This window comes from Staurois parvus, unplaced genomic scaffold, assembly GCF_062004578.1.
Source record: "Staurois parvus isolate SC_StPar_1 unplaced genomic scaffold, SC_StPar_1.0 ptg001359l, whole genome shotgun sequence".
In the NCBI taxonomy this organism is placed as follows: domain Eukaryota; kingdom Metazoa; phylum Chordata; class Amphibia; order Anura; family Ranidae; genus Staurois; species Staurois parvus.
In genome coordinates, this window is record NW_028319155.1 from 99,787 (window position 1) to 125,000 (window position 25,214).

General features: G+C 48.1%; 1 protein-coding gene and 1 long non-coding RNA gene across 2 annotated transcripts in view; one reads left to right on the forward strand and one right to left on the reverse strand.

The window, feature by feature from the left end:
• The window catches only part of LOC149436399 (uncharacterized), a 50,860-nt gene extending 43,224 nt beyond the window's left edge, over positions 1 to 7,636 (reverse strand). Inside the window, exon 1 of the long non-coding RNA XR_016308294.1 lies at positions 7,458 to 7,636. This is a non-coding gene — a long non-coding RNA (uncharacterized LOC149436399). The remainder of the gene's footprint in view (positions 1 to 7,457) is intronic.
• The window catches only part of LOC149436400 (G protein-activated inward rectifier potassium channel 4-like), a 77,245-nt gene continuing 59,423 nt past the window's right edge, over positions 7,393 to 25,214 (forward strand). The window contains exon 1 of the mRNA XM_089661648.1: positions 7,393 to 7,765. The gene's annotated coding sequence lies outside the window, so the exon portion shown is untranslated. The remainder of the gene's footprint in view (positions 7,766 to 25,214) is intronic.

Genomic DNA, 25,214 nt, shown 5'->3' on the forward strand with positions numbered 1-25,214 from the left:
AGAGACTTATAGCGGGACTGCGGTGGGCATTCTGACACTGGGTAGGGAACTGACTTGATGTCACTGACACCCCCAGTGACACCTATTCAGTGATCAGTGCTAATAAAAAACACTGACACTGTACTAATGGCACTGGGCAGGAAGGGGTTAACATATGGGACCATCAAAGGCGTAACTGTGTGCTGTGTGAGTGCTTTCAATTGTAGGCACACTGCTTTGTATTGCTATGCTCTGCAGAGCCATACATATCGGTGTGCAGGAGCTAACAGGGGAGAGATCTGTGTTGTTTACAGACAGTTCTCTCTCTCCGTCGGTAATGCTCGGCGATCACCGGGTGCCAGCGAGTAATCACCGGCCGGGACCTGGTGATTGACAGCCGAGGCCGCGAATAGCAGAGGATCAGTTCCAGTAATTGCCCCTCCGCTGTTCCGATCAACCTGTCTGCATACATCTGATTCACCCAGCTGCCTTGGCCCCCCTCCTTGCCTGGGCCCCCCTGCTTGCCTGGGCCCCCAACAGGAGGACTGGTGGTACCCCCTTATCCACAGCCCTGGATATTACAATAGAAGGACCTTTTGGCCGGCTTCAACATAAACTGACTAGATATCCCAGTTGGATAATCAAAGGGAAAAAAATGTTTCTCCTCCTCCTCCGTCCCTCGAGGGGATAATCGAGCTGTCCCTTTGACAGTGCCTGCTCATTTGCTAATCCTGCAGATTGGAAACTTCATGGTGGGGGGCTTTGATGCCATCGTATTGGCTGCAGAGGGAATAGGGAATTCTGCTGGAGAGATCTTATCACCAGAGGCTACACTGTTCAACCAGCAATGCAAGCTACTTACAGCCACTTCCTATCCATGCAAACTCCAGCGATGGTTCCAGCATTTCTGCTGTCAATCACAGCCAGTGAGCCAATGAGAAGAGAGAGGGAATGGGGGCCGAACCGCAGCTTCCTGTTTGAATAGATACACAGAGCAGCTGCTTGGGAAAGCACCTGCTCGGGTGCCCCCCTAGCAAGCTGCTTGCTGTGGGGGCACCTGACAGGAGGTAGGGGGCCAGGAGCGCTGGTGGGGGACCGGTCCTGCTGATGAGTTAAGAACCTTCTACAGCCCTGTCCAGGTCTCCTAGAGTAACTGCCTGTCTCCTGGAATCTCCTCCATGAAGTCTGCACAGGGCTCCAGTGGTGGACCTGCCAATTCTGGTGTTCAATGGCAAATACCAATCAAGCTCTATGGTGCCGGGCAGTGAGCACAGGGCCCACTACAGGACGTCGGGCCCTCAGGCCACCCTCATGAAGTCTGTTTCTGTTTGTTGGGTCAGAGACATTCACACCAGTGGCCTGCTGGAGGTCATTTTGTAGGGCTCTGGCAGGGCTCATCCTGTTCCTCCTTGTACAAAGGAGCAGATACCGGTCCTGCTGATGGGTTAAGGACTTTCTACAGGCCTGTCCAGCCCTCCTAGAGTAACTGCCTGTCTCCTGGAATCTCCTCCATGCTCTTGAGCTGTGCTGGGAGACACAGCAAACCTTCTGGCAATGGTACGTATTGATGGGCTATCCTGGAGAAGCTGGACTGCCTGTGCAACCTCTGTAGGGTCCAGGTATGGCCTCATGCTACCAGTACTGACACTGACCCTAGCCAAATGCAAAACTAGTGAAAAACAGCCAGAAAAGCTGAGTAGGGAAAAAAATGTCAGTGGCCTCCACCTGTAAAACCATTCCTGTTTTGGGGGTCATCTCATTGTTAGCCATCTAGTGCACCTGTTGTTAATTTCATTACCACCAAAGTAGCTGAAACTGAATAACAACCCCCCTCTGCGACTTACCTGACCAGATCAATATCCCAGGAGTGTCATGGACTTGATGCTATACTCTGATTACAAAGGCTTCCTTTCAGTTTTTGATTGGTATAAGAAGCCAGCGGCTCACTTAACCCACCAGATTCCATCGCTAAATGAAAATCCGCTTTTATGTGTCCAGGTTCTCACAAAACACAGAAGGCTCAATTCGCAAAGCTTTATTGCAAAGACACGGATCTGTATTTTAGCCATGGGACTACACTCTTCAAATCTCACAGGGCTGAAAATAACTGTCACTTTTTTGAAAGTGGTGTGTCAGCTTTGTGAATTGAGACTAGAAGTATAACCTCAATTCACAAAGCTTTCATACCAGCATAGGGACACTTATATTCAAAAAAGTGACAGGTTTTTTTTACAACTAAGTCCAATGAGGTTTGAAAATGACAGTCAAATGCTAAAATAAAGATTCTTATTCTTGTATTAAAAAAGGGTCAGTAACCTCTTCCATGTTACATGTCGTGTTCACAAGCATTCAACAACCCCGCCAGTGGGCAATAGCATGTTGTGGCCGTTGTTTGTTTTCCGTTTTTGGCAAATTCAGTAATTAATATATAATACCTTGCCATTAGCAGTACAACTATGTGTGTAAACATGGATTAACTGGTGCACATACAATACATGTTCAACCTCTAAGACTGCATGTTAGACCCAGGGGCGGACTGACCATTTGGAAACTCAGGCACTGCCCAAGGGCCCGGGGTCAGTAGGGGGCCCTATGAGGTGTCCCTGGTACCTTTTTCATAGGCTTTTTTGAGTTTGGGCAAGGACACAGGGGTCCCATGATCCCCTATTGCCCGGGGGCCCCATGAGTTGTCAGTCCGCTCCTGGTTAGACCTCAGATCTGCCCCAAAGCATGTACTATAGACCCCAGATCCGCCCCAAAGCATGTACTATAGACCCCAGATCCGCCCCAAAGCATGTACTATAGACCCCAGATCCGCCCCAAAGCATGTACTATAGACCCCAGATCCGCCCCAAAGCATGTACTATAGACCCCAGATCCGCCCCAAAGCATGTACTATAGACCCCAGATCCACCCCAAAGCATGTACTATAGACCCCAGATTCATCCCAAAGCATGTACAATAGACCCCAGATCCGACCCAAAGCATGTACGATAGACCCCAGATTCGCTCCAATGCATGCACTTCAGACCTCAGGTCAGACCAGTGCATGCATTTCAGACATCAGATCAGCCGCAATGCATGCACATCAGACTTCATGTCGGATTAAATGCATACACTTCAGATCAGCCCCAATGCATGCACTTCAGACTTCATGTCGGATTCAATGCAGACACTTCAGATCAGCCGCAATGCATGCACTTCAGACTTCAGAACAACCCCAACGATTGCATGCACTTCAGATCTTAGATTAGTCATAATGCTTGCACTTGAGACCTCAGGTCAGACCAGTGCATGCATTTCAGACCTCAAATCAGCCCCAATACATGCACTTCAGACCTCATGTCAGCCTCAATGCATGCACTTTAGACTTCAGATCAGCCCCAACGATTCCATGCACTTCAGAACTCATCAGGGGCATAGATAAGGGGAGGGTCACGGGGGCTGAACCCCCCGCCCCCCCAGAGGAGATTTGCCAACCATCCCTGCAGGCTGAAGCCCTCGAAATTTCCACTCACGCGCGAGTTGAAATAAGGTGGAGCCGGCGAGCAGCGCCGGGATTAGGGGTGTGTGGAAGGGGTGGGCCTCATGTCAGTATCTATGCATACACTTCAGACTTCAGTTCAACCACAATGCATGCACTTCAAACTCCAGATCAGCCCCAATGATTGCATGCACTTCAGACCTAAGATTAGCCATAATGCATGCACTTCAGACCTCATGTCAGTCTCGATGCATGTACTTCAGATCAGTCCCAATGATTGCATGCACTTCAAACCTCATGTCAGTCTCGATGCATGCACTTCAAATCAGCCCCAATGATCGCACGCACTTCAGACCTCATGTCAGTCTCGATGCATGCACTTCAGATCAGCCCCAATGATCGCACGCACTTCAGACCTCATGTCAGTCTCGATGCATGCACTTCAGATCAGTCCCAATGATTGCATGCACTTCAAACCTCATGTCAGTCTCGATGCATGCACTTCAAATCAGCCCCAATGATCGCACGCACTTCAGACCTCATGTCAGTCTCGATGCATGCACTTCAGATCAGCCCCAATGATCGCACGCACTTCAGACCTCATGTCAGTCTCGATGCATGCACTTCAGATCAGCCCCAATGATCGCACGCACTTCAGACCTCATGTCAGTCTCGATGCATGCACTTCAGATCAGTCCCAATGATTGCATGCACTTCAAACCTCATGTCAGTCTCGATGCATGCACTTCAGATCAGCCCCAATGATCGCACGCACTTCAGACCTCATGTCAGTCTCGATGCATGCACTTCAGATCAGTCCCAATGATTGCATGCACTTCAAACCTCATGTCAGTCTCGATGCATGCACTTCAGATCAGCCCCAATGATTGCATGCAACTAAGCCCTCATATCAGTCTCAATGCATGCACTTCAGATCAGCCCCCATGATTGCATGCACCTCAGACCAGGGGCAGACTGACAACTCATGGGGCCCCCGGGCAATAGGGGATCATTTGTCATCACCCACACTCAAACCACACCCAGAAAAGCCTATGAAAAGGTACCAGCCAGAAAAGCCTATGAAAAGGTACCAGGGGCATCTCATAGGGCCCCCTACTGACCCCGGGCCCTCGGGCAGTGCTCGAGTGCTCGAATGGTCAGTCCACCCCTGCCTCAGACCTAGGTTCAACCCCAATGCATGCATTTCACATCTCAGATCAGCCCCAAGGCATGCACTATCAACCTCAGATCACCCTTAAACCCTATACCTTTAGGAAAGCAGAGTGTCGCTGTAGGTGTGCAGATGGGCTTCTTCCACACAGGATGCCAACATCCTTAGCGGCAGTTTTTCAGTGATTTCATTGGGTAGGATTGGACCAGGCTTTGTAACTGAAAGTCTACTGGGCTTTCAAATACAGCCAGTGGCAGTGGATGCCAATGCAAATGACAATGCATGCCCACCCGGGCAGGCATACCATGGACAGCCAACACCTGTGTTAAAGCTTTGTGAATTGAACCATTTATTTTAAAATAATATTGCCCTCACTGAAATCGAAAGGAGACCATAAATGTTTCAATTAAGCAAATATCCAGATTGGGGGTGGGTCTGGCGTCTCTTAACAATCTTTTTTTTTGGGGGGGGAGGGGCAAGCTGATCAGAAAATGTCTAATTGCTGCCAAATGACCAGATAGCTCCTGTTGGTGGCAAAGGCTGGTTCAAAAGAGACCATCCATCGGCCAGTGCAAAACACACTGGGTACCTGGGGGTCACCGATCCCTGTTACAGCTTTTTGAATTGAACCCTATATTTTAAAAAGACCATTGCCCTTAATAGGTGCCCATCAGGGGCGGACTGACAACTGGTGTCCCTTAATAATCTTTTTTTTTTTTTGGGGGGGACAAGCTGATCAGAAATTGTCTAATTGCTGCCAAATGACCAGAAAGTTCCTCTTGGTGGCAAAGGCTGGTTCAAAAGAGACCATCAATCGGCCAGTGCAAAACACACTGGGTACCCGGGGGTCACCAATCCCTGTTATAGCTTTGTGAATTGAACCCTATATTTTAAAAAAATCATTCCCTTAATAGGTGCCCATCAGGGGCGGACTGACAACTCATGGGGCCCCGGGCAATAGGGGATCATGGTGCCCAAACTCCAAAAAAGCCTATGAAAAAGGTACCAGGGGCATCTCATGGGGCCCCCTACTGACCCCGTGCCCTCGGGCAGTGCCCGACTTTCCAAATGGTCAGTCCACACCTGGTGCCCATAAACATTTCAATGAATTAAATATCCAGATTGGGGGTTGGTCTGAGTGGAGTCCCATAACAATCGTTTTTTTTGTGGGTGGGAGAGGGACAAGCTGATCAGAAAATGTCTAATTGCTGCCAAATAAACAGATAGTTCCTGTTAGTGGCAAAGGCTGGTTCAGAAGAGACCATCAATGAGCCAGTGCAAAAAACACTGGGTACCCGGGGGTCACCAATCCCTGTTACAGCTTTGTGAATTGAACCCTATATTTTAAAAAGACCATTGCCCTTAATAGGTGCCCATAAACATTTCATTGAATCAAACAGCCAGATTGGGGGCTGGTCTGCGTGGCGTCCCAGAACAATAATTTTTTTTGTGGGGGAGAGAGGGACAAGCTGATTATAAAATGTCTAATTGCTGCCAAATGACCAGATAGTTCCTGTTGGTGGCAAAGGCTGGTTCAAAAGAGACCATCAATCGGCCAGTGCAAAACACACTGGGTACCCGGGGGTCACCGATCCCTGTTATAGCTTTGTGAATTGAACCCTATATTTTAAAAAAACCATTGCCCCTAATAGGTGCCCATCAGGGGCGGACTGACAACTCAGGGGCCCTCGTGCAATAGGAGATCATGGGGCCCCTGTGTCCTATCCCAAACTCAAAAAAGCCTATGAAAAAGGTACCAGGGGCATCTCATGGAGCCCCCTACTGACCCCAGGCCCTCAGGCAGTGCCCAAGTTTTCAAATGGTTAGTCCACACCTGGTGCCCATAAACATTTCAATGAATCAAATATCCAGATTGGGGGTTGGTCTGAGTGGAGTCCCATAACAATCGTTTATTTTTGTGGGTGGGAGAGGGACAAGCTGATCAGAAAATGTCTAATTGCTGCCAAATAACCAGATAGTTCCTGTTGGTGGCAAAGGCTGGTTCAGAAGAGACCATCAATCGGCCAGTGCAAAAAACACGGGGTACCCGGGGGTCACCAATCCCTGTTACAGCTTTGTGAATTGAACCCTATATTTTAAACAGACCATTGCCCTTAATAGGCGCCCATAAACATTTCATTAAATCAAATATCCAGATTGGGGGTTGGTCTGCGTAGCGTCCCAGAACAATAATTTTTTTTGTGGGGGAGAGAGGGACAAGCTGATCAGAAAATGTCTAATTGCTGCCAAAGACCAGATAGTTCCTGTTGGTGGCAAAGGCTGGTTCAAAAGAGACCATCAATCGGCCAGTGCAAAAAACACCGGGTATCCGGGGGTCACCGATCCCTGTTACAGCTTTGTGAATTGAACCCTATATTTTAAAAAGACCATTGCCCTTAATAGGTGCCCATAAACGTTTCAATGAATCAAACAGCCAGAATGGACACCAATCTGCCTGAGGACCCAAACGACCGTTCTTGTGGGTGGGCAAGGCAATCGTAAATTGTCTAATGGCTACCAGATAACCAGACTGTCTCTGTTCAGGGCAAAATCTGGCCCAAAACACACCATCTCTCGGCTTGTCCAACTGTTTTCTAGTGCCCGCTCAGTGCTCTAAGCCGTGGCAAGATGACTCCTTGCTGATATACTGCCTTCCGAAAAATGCTCCCCCTACAACACGCGCGGCACTGCCTCCTCAAGTCTTGGCTGGTCAGTAAATTCTGCCTCTCATTGCCAGCTGCCTGCTTTCAGCAGCGACTTGAGGCATCACTCATTCGCCGCGTGGCTTTGCCGTCTCTTGTCCTCACCGCGCGCGTGCCATACCTCCCACCGATGTCCCATTTTTCCTCGCATCTCCTGCTCCTCTCTGTCTCTGGTGGGCTCCCGTCCCTCTGCCCCTCCTCTTCCCTCTTTATAAAACCCCATTGTGTGTGTGATGTGTGTCTTCCCAATCGTATGCTGCTCAGTCCAGCATCCAAGCGCTGATCTACATCTCTCTCTGCTGTCACTCCGCTTCCTCCTCCTCCTCCAGTCGCCCTCTGGTTCTCATCCTTTGGAGCTCCATCCAGCAGCATCAGCACCATGCAGGACCAGGGACACCTCCAGGGTCACCTCTCCAAATAGCATCCCAGGTAAGAGACAACGTTACCCATCTCTGACAACCTGGGGGATATTCCTGGGACTTGGAGCTTGATGGATTGATAGCTTTTGTCATCCCTGATATTGTCCCTAGCTGTCATCATAACAACCGAACTACGAATCGCCAAAAAGAGTAGTAGATTCATGGAACAACGCACCAGCGCAGGGGAAACAAAAAACTGAAACACGTCTGGGATCCACTCAGAACTGCAAAATGATTTAGAGAACTTCATTTTTTTTTATTAACCGTCAATTTTATTTTAATTCTTCCTATCGACGCGTAGGCCGCAATCGATACGCAACCGCGTTTCCGTGTCATCTTTTAGGATAATCTTCAACAAAGAACAAAAGCTCAGTTTTGCAACTTAGTAAATGCATGAAAAACAGGACGGTGAAAGGGAACTCCAGTGAGTCGCAACTTTGCAGAAAAGTGAGGGGACCGTCAGGCGTTTTTTTTTTTTCGTTTTTTGTGGTTCGCCCCCAAGTTAACCGTATCTCTGCCAAAGCTCCGCTATCAATCTCAAAGGTTTTTACTTCTCCAGCTGCTTCCCCGCACTGCACAGGTTTGCGTTTAATTAATTCCGCTTACGATCATTTTTTTTCCCCGTGGCTAAAACCGTCGCGTGTGAAGTTAGTTTTCTGCGCGGCAGCTGTGAGAGGTGGGAAATGACATATATTGCCGCGCGTGAATAGTGATGTCATCAAAGAAAAATGATATTGTATAGTTTAAACGAAGCTTACTGATGGGAGTGGTTATAGAGTATTGCTGTGAATTGTATTTTCTTTATGGTTTTGCTCATTATAATATCTATTAGAACAGAACATTGTTTATTAAAACTGACTTTTTCCTATTTGTTTGAAATGAGAGATGATTGTAATTAGGCTGAAGACTTCAAATAACCTCTACATTGCTCTAGATCAGCCTTTCTTAACCAGGGTTTTGTGGAAACCTAGGGTTCTTCAAGAAGGTAACAGGGTTCCTTAAAATATCTGCCTCTCAGATAAGTTAACTCCAATGATCTTTCCAGCTATCTGTAAATGGGAATTCTTGCCATTGACCATCAATTTCTTCCCAAAGACCATCGTTAGGGACATTCTTCCCACTGACCACCAATATAAGGAACATTCTTCCCACAGCCCATCAATGTAAGGGACATTCTTCCCACTGATCACCAATGTAAGGGACATTCTTCCCACTGACCCCCAATGTAAGGAACATTCTTCCCACTGATCACCAATGTAAGGGACATTCTTCCCACAGCCCATCAATGTAAGGGACATTCTTCCCACTGATCACCAATGTAAGGAGCATTCTTCCCACAGCCCATCAATGTAAGGGACATTCTTCCCACTGACCACCAATGTAAGGGACATTCTTCCCACTGATCACCAATGTAAGGGACATTCTTCCCACTGATCACCAATGTAAGGGACATTCTTCCCACTGATCACCAATGTAAGGGGCATTCTTCTCACTGACCACCAATGTAAGGGACATTCTTCCCACTGACCTCCAATGTAAGGGACATTCTTCCCACTGATCACGAATGTAAGGGACATTCTTCCCACTGATCACTAATGTAAGGAGCATTCTTCCCACTGATCACCAATGTAAGGGACATTCTTCCCACTGACCACCAATGTAAGGGACATTCTTCCCACTGATCACCACTATAAGGGACATTCTTCCCACTGACCTCCAATGTAAGGGACATTCTTCCCACTGACCCCCAATGTAAGGGATATTCTTCCCACTGACCCCCAATGTAAGGGACATTCTTCCCACCGACCACCAATGTAAGGGACATTCTTCCCACTGACCCCCAATGTAAGGGACATTCTTCCCACTGATCCCCAATGTAAGGGACATTCTTCCCACTGACCCCCAATGTAAGGGACATTCTTCCCACTGATCACCAATGTAAGGGACATTCTTCCTACTGACCACCAATGTAAGGGACATTCTTCCTACTGACCCCCAATGTAAGGGATATTCTTCCCACTGACCCCCAATGTAAGGGACATTCTTCCCACTGACCCCTAATGTAAGGGACATTCTTCTCACTGATCACCAATGTAAGGGACATTCTTCCCACTGACCACCAATGTAAGGGACATTCTTCCCACTGACCCCCCAATGTAAGGGGCATTCTTCCCACTGACCACCAATGTAAGGGACATTCTTCCCACTGATCACCAATGTAAGGTACATTCTTCCCACTGACCCCCAATGTAAGGGACGTTCTTCCCACTGACCACCAATGTAAGGGACATTCTTCCCACTGATCACCAATATAAGGTAATCTTCCCACGGACCACCAATGTAAGGGACATTCTTCCCACTGATCACCAATGTGAGGAGCATTCTTCCCACTGATCACCAATGTAAGGGACATTCTTCCCACTGATCACCAATGTAAGGAGCAGGGGCGGACTGACAACTCATGGGGCTCCCGGGCAGTAGGGGATCATGGGACCCCGTGTCCTCGCCCACACTCAAACCACACCCAAAAAAGCCTATGAAAGGTACCAGGGACATCTCATGGGGCCCCCTACTGATCCCGGGCCCTCGGGCAGTGCCCAAGTTCCCCAATGGTCAGTCCGCCCCTGGTAAGGAGCATTCTTCCCACTGACTACCAATGTAAGGGACATTCTTCCCATTAACCACCAGTATAAGGCACAATCTTCCCAGTGACCACCAATGTAAGGGACATTCTTCCTACTGACCTCCAGTGTAAGGGGCATTTTTCCTACTGACCTCCAATGTAAGGAGCATTCTTCCCACTGTCCTCCAATGTGAGGAGCATTCTTCCCACTGATCACCAATGTAAGGGACATTCTTCCCATTAACCACCAGTATAAGGCACAATCTTCCCAGTGACCACCAATGTAAGGGCCATTCTTCCTACTGACCTCCAATGTAAGGAGCATTCTTCCCACTGTCCTCCAATGTAAGGAGCATTCTTCCCACTGACCACCAATGTAAGGGACAATCTTCCCAGTGACTACCAATGTAAAGGGCATTCTTCCCACTGATGACCAATATAAGGAGCATTTTTCCCACTGACCACCAATGTAAGGAGCATTCTTCCCACTGACCACCAATATAAGGAGCATTTTTCCCACTGACCACCAATGTAAGGGGCATTCTTCCCACTGACCTCAAATGTAAGGAACATTCTTCCCACTGACCCCCAATGTAAGGGGCATTCTTCCCACTGACTCCCAATGTAAGGGACATTCTTCCCACTGACCCCCAATGTAAGGAACATTCTTCCCACTGACCTCCAATGTGAGGAACATTCTTCCCACTGACCACCAATATAAGGAACATTCTTCCCACTGACCACCAATGTGAGGAACATTCTTCCCACTGACCACCAACATAAGTTAATCTTTCCACTGACCATCAATGTAATGAGCATTCTCAACAATGAATAGGGACACCACATGGAACACCAATGTAATGGACACTCTTCCCAATGACCACCAGGGTAAGTGGACCATCTTTCATTAACCATTAATACTGTGTGGCTAACATACAGCAATTTGCATAAAAAATCATTTTAAGCAGGGTTCCCCAGGACGTGAACATTATTTCAAGGGTCCATCAGGGGTGAAAAAGGTTGAGAGGTGGTCTTTTTCTACCATTTTTATTTTTTGCCTGGGAGATGATTATAATTAGAATGCGGACTCCAAATTGCCTACAGGCTACTCTAGACCCTTCTAAAGGAATTTGATACAATTTTTGGTTTCGGGCTGATATCATATTAGCAATTTAATATGCAGTGCACCTCCCAAGGGGTCCTTTATGTGTGAGGTAGCCTTTCTCAACCTGTTCACCACAGAAGAAGCCTTGAAATAATTTTCAAGTCTCAGGGAATCCCTGCTAAAAATCAGTTTATTGAGGGTCAGGGAGAGAAAGTGGTGATCAGTGGGAAGAATGCCTCATTTATTTATTTGTTTATTACAGGTCCTTATATAGCGCCGTCAATTTACGCAGTGCTTTACATATATATTATACATTCACATCAGTCCCCGCCCCCGAGGAGCATACAATCTAAGGTCCCTAACTCATAGACGGCTATTGAAATGACAATGACCTTTTTTAAAGCCTGTATAATATTTTTGCATATGGGTTTGGATCTACTTTAAAGCCTCTTCCCAGGATCGTGACCTTGACCCTAGGTTCACACCTATGCGGCCGTGCGGGCCACGTTTTGCACGGGCATGAGAGCCCATTCATTTGAATGGACTCCCATGCCCCTGACGCACAGGGAAGAAGTCCCTGCACTACTGTGGAAAACGCAGCTCGCACGGGAACCTCGGTTCCCAGTACGGTTGCGTTTCCCAGTGTTGGCGGCATGCCATTAGCACTAATGGCACCCGCCAGCGGGTCCGCAATTCTCTGTGCGGGTGGTGCGGCTGCACGGATTTTCGTGCGGATCCGCAGCGGCACCACCCGCATAGATGTGAACTGGGGGTAACTCTGATCAGCTCAGCTTAACGCACTAGGTGTGAACAAGTCCTTAAAGTGGAATTGTAGTTTCACTGTTGTTTGATGCGAGCATTCAGGTTTTTTTTACAAAAGCGATATGCAATGTCTGCGATCAAATACATTCACCTGCCTGTTGGCAGTGTCACCCAGCGTGAAACCGGCTGTGCAAGCGCAGCTCGGCTTACAGCGGCTGGCCCAATCCCTGTGTGTCAGAATGACAGCCTACTCTGCATGCGCAAAAAGTGACGTCATCGGTAACGCCTCCGAAATGTGTCATCTTGCCAGTCCCAGCTGGGTTGCATGGACACACGCGATTCCCCTTGCTGCGGCATCTTGTGGTTTTACGCGATTTTACTTTCCACGTCCGTCAGTATCCATTTGGCATCTATGTTTTGCGAACAATAAATGGTTGGTAATGCGCCAGGCGTTTGCACCCTCCTGTTCTTTTTGTAGTTTGCACAAGACTTCCCTGGTTGAGAAGGGCAGCATCCAGGGGCAGACAGACCATTTGGAAACTCGGGCACTGCCCAAGGGCCCGGGATCAGTAGGGGGCCCCATGAGATGCCCCTGGTACCTTTTTCATACGCATTTTTGAGTTTGGGCAAGGACACAGGGGCCCCATGAGTTGTCAGTCCGCCCCTGGCAGCATCTACTACACATTCCTGGCAAAGTTCATGATCCATTGTATACTATACACCATTTGTGGTCGTCTTCCTCTCTTCTGGTAGACCTCTGAAACTTACAGTTTTTAATGCTAGTTTTAGTTATTTATTTCAGGTACTTATATATCGCCATCAATTTACGCAGCACTTTACATATATATTGTACATTCACATCAGTCCCTAACCCTCAAGGGGTGTACAATCTAAGGTCCCTAACTCACATTCATACATACACATACTAAGGCCAATTTAGACAGGATCCAATTCACCTACCAGCATGTCTTTGGAGTGTGGAAGGAAACCGGAGTACTCAGAGAAAACCCACGCAGGCACAGGGAGAACGTGCAAACTCCAGGCAGGTGGTGCTGTGGTTGGGATTCGAACCAACAACCCTAGTACTGCCAGGCGGAAGTGCTAACCACTTAGCCACTGTGCTGCCCAGTTTCCTGCCTGTCTTGCTTTAGTTTCAATGCTTCTTGCATCACAGACTGGAACCAGCATAGAGATAACTAGAACCAACTTTATCCGTGCGATTGCCTGATGCTTGGTCCAGGTCAGAAACTCATAAGCCCGGGTTCACACTGATACAGTGCGGAATTCGCAGTCCCATGAGGCATTGCAAGGTTGACAGTTACAAGCATGACTCCCAAAGGCAGAGGCATGATGGGACTTGTAGTTTCGCAACAGCTAAAGGTCCACCAGTTTGACACCCCTGATCTAGACAGTTGTTCTGTTCTGGTGGCTACTCAATATATTGCATTTACCCTGACTTTCTCCCTATGTAACATAACCAATCAGAACATTAAGCCCAGGTTCACACTGATGCGGTGCGGAATTCGCAGCTTTTTCAGTGCGAATTCTGCACCGCATCAGAATCGTACCCCGTTCATGTGAACCGCTGCGGGTGTGTATGTTAACCCTTTGGCGCCTACTGACCCTTTAAGGGTACCAGAAGCCCGGATGCAGGCGGGGTTTTAGGGTCATGTGACCTCCATGATTTGCTGTCACGGAGGTCACATGATCGGGAAAGGTCCCGATCGCAAGAGGAGATTGGGGCCTTTCTGTGAGTGGCACGCGCTCTCAGCACATATGTTTTTTTTTAATAGAACGCAAATGTGCGGCCGCTCGGCGTCTAGGCCCAGACGCTGGGAGGCCGCACATTTGCGTTCGACCAGCGCCAAGTGGTTAAGTTAGCAACACCTCGAAAGCAGTCCACAAAAAGCGGTGTGATGTGCAGAATCTGATCACATGGTTGTGAATACCCATGCGATCTGATTCTAGTGCGGACCCAAAAAAAGGGTCCTGCACATTTTTGGTGCGATTAGAGCCATACAAAACGTATGGCTCCGATCGCACCGCACACACATCGCGTGTGATTTGCACAGGAGTGCGGTTCCTGTGAGAATCACATGCGATGTACCGCACCGCATGTATGTGAACCCGCAAGGTGCAGCCAGGCAATCGGCATTTCCAGGAGCAGGCCAGCAACTTTGGCACGTGTGTTTCTTTCAACATAGGAGCACTTTAACCTTTTAGGATCCTTCTGGAGGAAGGCGATTTGGGTTGGTCGTGTGACCTCGCTAATGTCTCTGCCTCCTGCACGAGAGATGATTTTATTCTGCGATCCGCCGCTAGATAATTAGTAAAGTAATTAGACATAATTGGGTAAAGAGGTTAATAATAGCGAAGAAGGGAAGATAGCTTTTAGAATGCAACAAAAGAGAAATATCTTTTATAAACGGCGCTTTAAGTCATCCTTTTAGGTTTTTAACACATCAAAGAAAAGCAGCCGGGAGATCAAATGTCCGGCGAGCTTTTGATGTTGAAAATAGTAAACAGGGTTCAGTTGATACTTTGGCAGGACTGCTAGATTTACTTAATGTGTACTGACATTTAATATGGAAATACCTTGCTTTCCCTGGTTCCTCCCTCCCCCCTCCCCCATCAACATGCTAATTGACTTATTAAATAAAACATACTTATTATAGATCTATTGATGTCATCACTTGGTCTCTGTGCGTCTGTATGCAATGCAGGCAGATCGTGGCACACAGCTCCTAGACCACAGGTGTCAAACTGGCAGCCCTCCAGCTGTTGCCAAACTACAAGTCCCATGAGGCATTGCAAGATTGACAGTTACAAGCATGACTTCCAAGGGCAGGGGCATGATGGGACTTGTAGTGTCGCAACAACTGGAGGGACGCCAGTTTGACTCCCCTGGTCTAGACAGTTGTTCTGTTCTGGTGGCTACTCAATATATTGCATTTACCCTGACTTTCTCCCTATGTAACATCAGAACATTTACCAATCAGAACATTTAGCCCGGGTTCACACTGATGCAGAATTTGCAGCGTTTTCTGTGCACCGCATCAGAATCGCACCCCGTTCATGCGAACCGCTGCAGGTGTGTATGTTAAGTTAACAACACCCCGAAATCGGTCCAACGTGCAGAATCGGATCGCATAGTTGTCAATACCCGAGCGATCCGATTCCAGTGCGGACCAAAAAAAGGGTCCTGCACCTTTTTAGTGCGGATGCGGTGCGATTTGAGCCGTACAAAATCAGATTAAAGAGCCAATCACATTGACTCTTTACCATGTGATCAGCTATGTCCAATCACAAACTAATGCTGGTTAATAGCTTTCCCATGATGGGATATTTACACTGATAATCAGGACACTGATCATCAATGCCCTGATTATCAGTACAGCATATCAGTGCCCATCAGTGCAGCCCCATTAATGCAGCATATCAGTGCCCATTACTTCAGCATATCAGTGCCTATCAGTGCCCATCAGTGCAGCCTAACAGTGCCCGTGAGTGTAGCCTCAACAGTGCTCATCAGTGCCACCTCATCAATACAGCCTCACTAGTGCCCATCGGTGCAGCCTCATCAGTGCCCATAAGTACAGCCTTATCAGTGCCACCTCATCAGTACAGCCTCACCAGTGCCCATCAGTACAGCTTCATCAGTGCCCATCGGTGCAGCCTCATCAGTGCCCATAAGTTCAGCCTCATCAGTACAGCCTCACCAGTGCCCATCAGTGCAACTTCCCAGTGCTTATCGGTGCAGCTTCACCAGTGCCCGTCGGTGTAGACATATCAGTGCCCATCCGTGGAGCCTCATCAGTGCCCATAAGTTCAGCCTCATCAGTGCCACCTCATCAGTACTGCCTCACCAGTGCCCATTAGTGCAGCTTCACCAAATGCCCATCGGTGCAGCCTCTTCAGTGCCCATCAATGCCACCTCATCAGTACAGCCTCCCCAGTGCCCATCAGTGCAGCCTCATCAGTGCCCACTGGTGCAGCCTAATCAGTGCCCATAAGTTCAGTCTCATCAGTGCCACCTCATCAGTGCAGCCTTCCCAGTTCCCATCAGTGCAGCTTCACCATTGTCCATCAGTGCAGCCTCATCAGTGCTTATCAGTGCAGCCTCATCAATGCACATAGGTTCAGCCTCATCAGTGCCACCTTATCAGTGCAGCTTCACCAGTGCCCACCGGTGCAGCCTCATCAGTGCCCATCAGTGCAGCCTATCAGTGTAGCCCAGGGGCGGACAGACAACTCATGGGGCCCTCGGACAATAGGGGATCATGGGGCCCCTGTGTCCTTGCCCAAACTCAAAAAAGCCTATGAAAAAGGTACCAGGGGCATCTCATGGGGCCCCCTACTGCCCCCGGGCCCTCGGGAAGTGCCCGGGTTTCCAAATGGTCAGTCCTCCCCTTGTGTAGCCTCATCAGTGCCCATCAGTGCAGCCTCATCAGTGCCCCTCAGTGCAGCCTCATCAGTGCCCATCAGTGCAGCCTCATCAGTGCCCATCAGTGCAGCCTCATCAGTGCCCATCAGTGTAGCCTCATCAGTGCCCATCAGTGTAGCCTCATCAGTGCCCATCAGTGCAGCCTATCAGTGCCCATCAGTATAGCCTCATCAGTGCCCATCAGTGCAACCTCATCAGCGCACAACAGTGAAGAAGAAAAATTACTTATTTGCAAAATTTTATAACAGAAACGAAGAAAAAGATTGTGTTTTTTTTTTTTGATTAGCAATAAATAAAAACCCCAGTGGTCATTAAATACCACCAAAAGAAAGATGTATTTGTCATAAAACAAATTCTAAAAATTTGATTTAGGTACAGTGTCGCATGAGCACGCAATTGTCATTCAAAGTGCGACAGCACTGAAAGCTGAAAATTGGCCTGGGCAGGAATGCGGTGAAAGTGCCGGCACTGAAGTGATACCACACCTTTATTGCGATGGCCAACACGTGGCTCAGTCTGCACGCTCCACCCAGAACAGAAGCATCAGTTTTGGGTGGACTGGCTCTTTAACCTTCCGCAGAACATTAATATCTAAAATTGCAGATTCCCAGCAATAAGGCACCATTCTCCGTCAGAGCCGGGTATTACGCCTCTTTGTGATCTAAAGCATTCATTAATAGCAGGAAATCATTCCGTCTCCATTGTACCCAGTGAAAGCAGCACAGTACAAGAATTATGAATCACGCTTTCATTCCAGAGCTGGAGAGAAGTGGGGGGGGGGGGTAACATTATCCTCCTGATATTAGTCAGCAGAGGCCGGGTGCCCAGGCACAGATCATTTTATTATATTCTAACAGTTATTAAGCTATTTGTTGACAATTAAAGACATGTTCCAGGTATAATGTATCGGCGGGCACGGCTCCCTACCGGAGGAGACCGGATGCATGGGAGCTGATTTTCAATATTCTGGATGCACCTGCTGCATCCATTTACAGCGAGCGGTTAGGTGGCGGGAGTGAAATACTCGCTGGAGATGAATGCAGAAACTTCCATTTAGTCTGATGGTTCATTCATGCCATTGTGGTGCGTTAATGGACGTGCGTTGACCCACGCTACGCCGTATGTATCCAGAGAACACAGGGAACAATCCATTGGAAGACATTTGTGGCGTGCTGCTATATAAAATGAGTGAACAGCCTTGGGGACTGGGTGGAATGGCCAACCCTGAGCACCTCCCTATATCTCTGATGCCGGATCAATTCCTCAGATCTAGCGCCACCACCTGGAAGGGTATATTTGCCTATATGTGTGTATGTATATTATATATATATATATATATGTGTGTATATGTGTGTGTGTATGTATATAATATATATGTGTGTGTATATAATATATATATATGTGTGTGTGTGTGTGTGTGTGTATATAATATATATGTGTGTGTGTATGTATATATTATATATATATGTGTGTGTGTGTATATATTATATATATGTGTGTGTGTGTATGTATATAATATATATATATGTGTGTGTATGTATATAATATATATATATGTGTGTGTATGTATATAATATATATATATGTGTGTGTATATAATATATATATATATATATGTGTGTATGTATTTAATATATATATATATGTGGCGTGCTACTATATAAACTGAGTGGGCAGCCTTGGGGACTGGGTGGAATGGCCAACCCTGAGGACCTCCCTATATCTCTGATACGGGATCAATTCCTCAGATCTAGCGCCACCACCTGGAAGGGTATATTTGCCTATATGTGTGTGTGTATATAATATATATATATGTGTGTGTGAGTGTGTGTATATGTGTGTGTGTGTGTGTATATGTGTGTGTGTATGTGTATATATATATATATATATACTGTATATGATGTACTAAAAAAGGATTTCGTTTTTTTAATTAGCCTGCCACAAATGCCTCCTTATTTGTTATCTTGTATGATGTGTATGTATATAATACATATATATATATATATATATATATATATGTGTGTGTGTATATATATATATATATATATATATATAATGTATGTGTGCGTATATATATATATATTGCTTTACAACTTACCTTTTCATGGAGCGGGTGCGGTGTCACCCTGTATAGGTTGCATGCCGGCGATCCCCGCAGGATGGATCGGATCTGCGGATTGAGCATAATGGATTGGAGTCCAATCCATTATGCTCCCCAATCCGCAGATCTGATCCATCCTGCGGGGATCGTCGGTTTGCTTTACAACTTACCTTTTTATGGAGCGGGTCCGGTGTCACACTGAATAGGTTGCATGCAAACGATCCCCGCAGGATGGATCGGATCTGCGGATTGAGAATAATGGATCGGAGTCCGATGCACTATGCTCCCCAATCCGCAGATCCGATCCATCCTGCGGGGATCGTCGGTTTTCTTTACAACTTACCTTTTTGTGGAGCGGGTCCGATGTCACCCCATATAGGTTGCATGCCGACAATCCCCGCACGATGGATCGGAACTGCAGATTGAGTATACTGGATCGGAGTCCGATGCATTATGCTCCCCAATCTGCAGATCTGATCCATCCTGCAGGAATCGTCGGCTTTCTTTACAACTGTCCAGAATGGATCAGATCTGCGGATTGGGGAGCATAATGCATCGGACTCCGATCCATTATGCTCAATCCGCAGATCCGATCTATCCTGCGGGGATCGCCGGAGGGGGTGTCACCAAGTGTTATCGCACAAACCCTGGGGACGCCTCTGCTGTGACCCCACTAATGGTGTGAAATTCGAACGAAAATTCTTAAAAAAGATTTTCTAAAGAAAATTCTTTCGGAATTCGACCCGCGTATGGCCGGCTTTGTGTATTTCATCCCTTCCCTGAGTACCAATAAAGCTCAAAGTGTCAGTTGGCAGAGATCACATGACCATTTGATTGGCCTTTGACTGGAATCAGCAGGGGGATTTTAAACGGCAGCAGGGAAGTTTTGTTACCTCTGCTAAACACTGAAAAAAATCCAATAAATTCTCTCTTTTCTTTTTACTGCTCTGTTAATTTTATTAACGCACCATTTACTGCATGGCGTGTCTATCAGGGTATTAGAAGATTTCATTTGTTCGACCTTGAGACTGTCATGTCCTATAGATTACTCGCTCTCTGAATGAAGATGAGGAAGGAATGGGGGGTTCTTCTAGCTCTCGTCCATCGTATTTATAATCCATGAATCAATACCGGCCTGCTGGTTTCATCTCATCTCTCTTAAAGGGGAAGTAGGGGGTGTTTTGTCATTGAGCGCATGCTTTGAGTTATTACGGCAGTGCTAACCATACGGTAATTTTTTTATGTGACTTTCACTTTTTTTTCCATATTTTGTTCGTTTGTAAATGTTGGAATCAGGGGTGGACTGACAACTCATGGGGCCCCCAGGCAATAGGGGATCATGGGGCCCCTGTGTCCTTGCCCAAACTCAAAAAAGCCTATGAAAAGGGTACCAGGGGCATCTCATGGGGCCCCCTACTGACCCCGGGCCCTCAGGCAGTGCCCAAGTTTCCAAATGGTCAGTCCGCCCCTGGTAGGAATTTGTAGTTTAGCCACTACAAGAAGTAAGTGTTCCCTTTACAATCACATTGCCCCCTTTTTTAAAGAGACACTGCACATAAAGGGCAAATGACAGCACCTACAGATACTCCTCGGGGGCCTCAATCCCCCCAACAAGGTACCTGAGCTCCCTCACCAGCTCTTCACTCCATCAGAGCCTTTATACTATCGGATACCTGGAAATCACTCAGGGTTTTAATGAAAGCTGCAGATTTAAAAAAGAATGAGAACGCTTTTTGAGATGAAGGTTATACACTGCTAAAAAAAAATGAAAGGAAGACTTTGTAATCCGAGTCTAGCATCAAGTCAATGACAGTCCTGGGATATTGATCTGGTCAGGTAAGTAGCAGAGGGGGTTGTTCATCAGTTTCAGCTACTTTGGTGGTAATGAAATTAACAACAGGTGCACTAGATGGGCAACAATGAGACGACCCCCAAAACAGGAATGGTTTTACAGGTGGAGGCCACTGACATATTTTTTTTACTCAATTTTCTGACTGTTTTTCTCTAGTTTTGCATTTGGCTAGGGTCAGTGTCACTACTGGTAGCATGAGGCCATAACTGAACCCTACAGAGGTTGCACAAGCAGTCCAACTCCTAAAGGATGGCACATCAATGCGTGCCATTGCCAGGTTTGCTGTTTCTCCCAACACAGTCTCAAGAGCATGGAGGAGATTCCAGGAGACAAGCAGTTACTCTAGGAGAGCTGGACAGGGCCGTAGAAAGTCCTTAACCCATCATCAGGACCGGTATCTTTTCCTTTGTGCAAGGAGGAACAGGATGAGCACTGCCAGAGCCCTACAAAATGACCTCCAGCAGGCCACTGGTGTGAATGTCTCTAACCAAACAATCAGAAACAGACTTCATGAGGGTGGCCTGAGGGCCCGACGTCCTCTAGTGGGCCCTGTGCTCACTGCCCGGCACCAGAGCTTGATTGGCATTTGCCATTGAACACCAGAATTGGCAGCTCCACCACTGGTGCCCCGTGCTTTTCACAGATGAGAGCAGGTTCCCCCTGAGCACATGTGACAGACGTGAAAGGGTCTGGAGAAGCCGTGGAGAACGTTCTGCTGCCTGTAACATGGTTCAGCATGACCGTTTTGGTGGTGGGTGAGTGATGATCTGGGGAGGCATATCCATGGAGGGACACACAGACCTCTACAGGCTAGACCATGGCACCCTGACTGCCATTAAGTATGGGGATGAAATCTTTGGACCCATTGTCAGACCCTACACTGGTGCAGTGAGTCCTGGGTTCCTCCTGGTGCAGTGGGTCCTGGGTTCCTCCTGGTGCAGTGGGTCCTGGGTTCCTCCTGATGCAGTGGGTCCTGGATTCCTCCTGGTACAGTGGGACCTGGGTTCCTCCTGGTGCAGTGGGTCCTGGGTTCCTCCTGGTGCAGTGGGTCCTGGGTTCCTCCTGGTGCAGTGGGTCCTGGGTTCCTCCTGGGGCAGTGTGTCCTGGGATCCTCATGGTGCAGTGGGTCCTGGGTTCCTCCTGGGGCAGTGTGTCCTGGGATCCTCATGGTGCAGTGGGTCCTGGGTTCCTCCTGATGCAGTGGGTCCTGGATTCCTCCTGGTGCAGTGGGTCCTGGGTTCCTCCTGGTGTAGTGGGTCCTGGGTTCCTCCTGGTGCAGTGGGTCCTGGGTTCCTCCTGGTGCAGTGGGTCCTGGGTTCCTCCTGGGGCAGTGTGTCCTGGGATCCTCATGGTGCAGTGGGTCCTGGGTTCCTCCTGGTGCAGTGGGTCCTGGGTTCCTCCTGGTGCACGACAATGCCCAGCCTCATGTGGTGAGAATATGGAGGCAGTTCCTGGAGGATGAAGGAATTGATACCACTGAATGGCCCCCACACTCGCCTGACCTAAATCCAGTAGAACCCCTCTGGGATGTCATGTTTCGGTCCATACAACGCCTCCAGGTTGCACCTCAGACTGTCCAGGAGCTCAGTGATGCCCTGGTCCAGATCTGGGAGGAAATTCTTTCTATTACTGTGCAGTTTCTTCTCGATATAACTGAGCAATCTTCTTTCTGTAACGGTTTCTATCTTCTAAACTGTGCAGCCTTTTCCCTTATAAATACACGGAGTTTATTTACTAAAGTCAAACAAACTGTTCACTTTGCAAAGGAAGTTGCAATCAGCAAGGGAATCATCCCCAAAGCCTGGTGAATGAGATGAAGCTCTGCTGACTTCCATCATCCAATCATGTGCAATAAAAAATGCTCTTTTTTATTTTCCTTGCATGGGATTGGTTTGATTCTTTTGCAAAGTAAAGCTTTATCGCTTTCACTAAGCTCTAGGGAAAATTCCCTTGCAAAGTGAATAGTGTATTTGCCCACAGTCTCCCTCTTTGTATCTGCACAGTCTGGGTTGTCTCTGTATGTCAGCTGTTTGGGCGGTCTCTTGTCATTCGCAGCAGTCACTTTAATGTGACCTTTTACTTTTTTATGTGATCGCAGTATATATGGGCTCTTGGTATGCCTGTAGGTACAAATCTTGAGGGTCAAGCTGGGTTCCATGAAGGTACAAAAGAAGATTACAGACAGGGTTTGAAGGTGTGGTTGGCAGGTGCTGGCAGAACCAGTCCCTCGTAGGCAGTTTTAGGTTTTGTGCCTAGGCAACTTAAAAATCGAAAGCCCCCCCCCCCCTGGAGAGAGCCTGACGCCAACGAACACCCTCCACCCCTTACCCCCCCACCCGAGAAAGCCTTCCATTACCACCACCCTCCATACACCGGCCACACTACCCCCCCGCCCCACTGAGAGAAAGAAGACCTTCACCTTCACAGCTCCAGACATCCCCTGGAATGAGAGTCAGGCTCTGCATACGTGGGCAAGCAGCCCGCAGCCTCTCTCAGATCTATCTGGTCCCCGTGCCGCATCTGTCTCTTCTTCTGTCTCTTTTTTTGGGGAGCTGTGCTGCCCCCCCCTGAAAAATGCCGCCCTGGGCAAATGCCTTTCTTGCCATGTGGTAAATACGCCCCTGAGCCTAGTGATAGTAGTAGCTCAGGTCAAGCTCAGCCATTGAGGGAACTAGTCCCCATGTCGCGTCTGTCTCTTCTTCTGTCCCCCCTGAAAAATGCCGCCCTAGGCAAATGCCTTGCTTGCCATGTGGTAAATACGCCCCTGAGCCTGGTGATAGTAGTAGCTGAGGTCAAGCTCAGCCATTGAGGGAACTAGTCCCCATGCCGCGTCTGTCTCTTCTTCTGTGCCCCCTGAAAAATGCTGCCCTAGGCAAATGCCTTTCTTGCCATGTGGTAAATACGCCCCTGAGCCTAGTGATAGTAGTAGCTCAGGTCAAGCTCAGCCATTGAGGAAACTAGTCCCCATGTCGCGTCTGTCTCTTCTTCTGTCCCCCCTGAAAAATGCCGCCCTAGGCAAATGCCTTGCTTGCCATGTGGTAAATACGCCCCTGAGCCTGGTGATAGTAGTAGCTGAGGTCAAGCTCAGCCATTGAGGGAACTAGTCCCCATGCCACGTCTGTCTCTTCTTCTGTGCCCCCTGAAAAATGCCGCCCTAGGCAAATGCCTTGCTTGCCATGTGGTAAATACACCCCTGAGCCTAGGGATAGTAGTAGCTCAGGTCAAGCTCAGACATTGAGGGAACTAGTCCCCATGCCGCGTCTATCTCTTCTTCTGTGCCCCCTGAAAAATGCCACCCTAAGCAAATGCCTTGTTTGCCTTGTGGTAAACACACCCCTGCTCATAGGTCTCCAACTTACAGCCTGGGCAGTGATGTATTTCGATTTTGTGCTGCCCTAGGCAACAGAAGAATCGATTGCCCTCCCCCCTTCCCCGTGGGGAGAGCCTGATATTAACCAACACCCCTGCCCCCCACCCAAGGGAGCCTTCCACTAACACATATCCCCCCTTTCCTGGTGAGAGAGAGACACTCACCTTCACAGCTCCAGACATCCCCTGGAATGAGAGTCAGGCTCTGCATACATGGGCAAGCAGCCCGCAGTCTCTCTCAGATCCCTCCTGGTCTCCATGCCGCATGCTGCCCCCCTGAAAAATGCCGCCCTAAGCAAATGCCTTGTTTGCCTTGTGGTAAACACACCCCTGCTTGTAGGTCTCCAACTCACAGCCTGGGCAGTGATGTACTTAGATTCTGTGATGCCCTGGCAACACAAAAATCAATCACCCCCCCTTCCGCACGGGGAGAGCCTGATATTGACCAACAACACCCCTGCCCCCCCCACCCAAGGAAGCCTTCCACTAACACATATCCAACCCCCCGGCGAGAGAGAGAAAGACCCTCACCTTCACAGCTCCGGACATCCCTGGGAACGAGTCGGGCTCTGCATACACCAACAAGTAGCCCGCAGCCTCTCTTGGATCTCACCTGGTCCCCATGCCTCATGTGTCCCTTCTTGTATTTCTTCTGTCCCTTCTTTCGGGGTGCTGCCCCCCAGAAAAATGTCGCCCTAGGCAAATGCCTTGTTCGCCTTCTGGTAAATACGCCCCTGAGCCTGGTGATAGTAGTAGCTCAGATCAAGCTCAACCATTGAGGGAACTAGTCCAGGGCAGCAGTAAAGACCTAAAGACTACCCCTCTCTATGTAAACCAAAGAAATCTATTTTAGGTGGAGTTACTCCATGCAATTAATTTTTAAAAATCTGACAATGGGAAAGTGTTTGCGCCCTTTGCTGTCATAGTTAAAATCAGGTTGCTACGGTCAGCACAGACCCTCTGCTTTCATCCCTTCTATACAGCAGGTATGATAATATCTTTGTCAGAAGACACGGAGATCTGAGCTTTACCTACACCAACCCTCCGGCATCGAGCACTGTGCAGGAATACTAATGCACTCAGAAGTCTAATTAATCACCTGGCTTCAACATTCTAGATGAATTGGTTTTTACTTGTATTTGTTATTTATTGGCTATTCCCGCGAAGTATAAGAACCGATAAAGCAACAGCAAATCAATTAAA